Genomic DNA, 2,085 nt, shown 5'->3' with positions numbered 1-2,085 from the left:
GTAAACGGGACATTACAATCTCCGCACATTAACTCTATATTTGCCTCTGCTATGGTGCCAAAATGAAATGAAATAAAATAAACAATATAGGGGTTGCTTCTTCTCTGAACTTCTATGTATACTGAATCCCTCCATATAAAATAAACCATAACAAATACATAAAGTCGTGTTCACTGCAGCGATCTATTTCACACACAAAACTATATGAAAACTTGGTGATATACAGTGGCGTTTTCTCCTGGAGACCAAGGGAAGACAGGCATCTCCTGTTTTTTCAGCCTTTGTTATCATTTTGAAAATTAAAAATACATATTCTTGTCTGTGGTTGATTTTGCATTCAGGGCATACAAGAGGTGTAACATTATTTGAATACCAAAACTATATTGAAATAGAGTCTAGCTTGAACAGCATCTAACCCCTCGATTCCACCGGGTCCGTCTGAGTCGCGTCACGGCTGTGCCGCGGTTTTGGTCCGGCCTCCTCCGGCGTCATACCCTATCGGGCGCGTTTCAGAAGCATTTCAGAAGCGGAGCGGCTTGCCTGCCGGCTCGCCGTTTTTGTTGATTTGGACATATTTCCTGGACAGGCTACTTTGTGCAGACAAAGTTAATAATAATTGTAATATTCCAGTTAGAAACGACATGAATCAAAGATGTGTTTTTGTGGTAAAAAAAATCATTCATCATCATTATTATTCTATATATATAATTTACGCGGCCGTAACGCGTCCGTAACGCGTCCGTAACGCGTCCGTAACGCGACGCAGACGGACCCGGTGGAATCTAGGGGTAAGTTGCTATAACATTACTGGGTTATTTGGTGATAACTAAGTAGAGTAACTTCAGACACAGACGTCACGTAGCTTCTCAGACGAGAGGGGTGGCGACGAGAGTGTCACGTTACTTCTCTCGCGGCATAGTTCACGACGATCGACACGATTGGCTGCTCAGTTAGTTCAGTCTTTGGCACAAATATCACCTCATACAGAAGGTCCAGTTGTGATAAACACGGTTTGCCACTGACACCACCACCTATATAATAAGTACCTTGTTCATAAAAAAATTAAATGTAAAAAAAAAAAGATTGTAGGCCTATTTAAAAATGTAATACAATGTGGGAAGAGGTGGGGCGGCCGCCACCGTCTGGGACCTCATTTACAGAACATTATAATTTCACTCTCAACATGTGGCTGGTTACCCTTTTCTAGAGTCTAGTTTGTCATATCTTTAAGTCATACGCTCAAATTAACTCTTTATTGTAAGATTCTCTGAAATGTTAAGACAAACATGTTGTTTTTGTGAGAACATATTTAAATATTTTCCCTAACTCACACGTTTTTGAACACGTAGCACGCCCCCCAAGCCGCTGTTTACAATAATTCCAACAGAGGGAGTTGTCTACATTTAAATTGGAGTTGAAGAGAGAAGATAAGTATCTGACCATTAAGAGATGCATAAGCATAATGGAAATCAGATTACAGGTGCATCTAAAAAAATGATTAGGATATAATTGAATATATTGTCTCCATACCACGTCGACTTGATGACATTTATGTATTATAAATACTTTTTTGATTGGTATTATGTAATATTATACTATTTCTGAGATAGGATTATGAGCTGTAAGCCGTAATCATACAAGTTAAAACAAAAATAGGCGTGAAAATATTTCACTTTATGCGTAAATCTAGAATATATGAAGGATACACTTTTTGATTTCAATTACAGAAAAAAATAACTTTTCCGTGATATTGTAATTTTTTTAGATGCACCTGTAAGTTTAGTTTATTTTTATACAATAAAATGCCGTTTAGAATCCAACCAGAGTGACAAGGAGGATAAAGGAAATGTAATGCACAGACGACAAATGTACCCTTGACAGTGTGTGTGTGTGTGTGTGTGTGTGTGTGTGTGTGTGTGTGTGTGTGTGTGTGTGTGTGTGTGTGTGTGTGTGTGTGTGTGTGTGTGTGTGTGTGTGTGTGTGTGTGTGTGTGTGTGTGTGTGTGTGTGTGTGTGTGTGTGTGTGTGTGTGTGTGTGTGTGGATGGGCGTGCTTTCTGAGTATGAGTTGGTTCAGCCCCTTAGAA

This window comes from Notothenia rossii, assembly GCF_949606895.1.
Source record: "Notothenia rossii genome assembly, chromosome: 2".
NCBI lineage: Eukaryota > Metazoa > Chordata > Actinopteri > Perciformes > Nototheniidae > Notothenia > Notothenia rossii.
The sequence above is the reverse complement of the archived record's forward strand: the minus strand, read 5'-3'. Positions refer to the sequence as shown.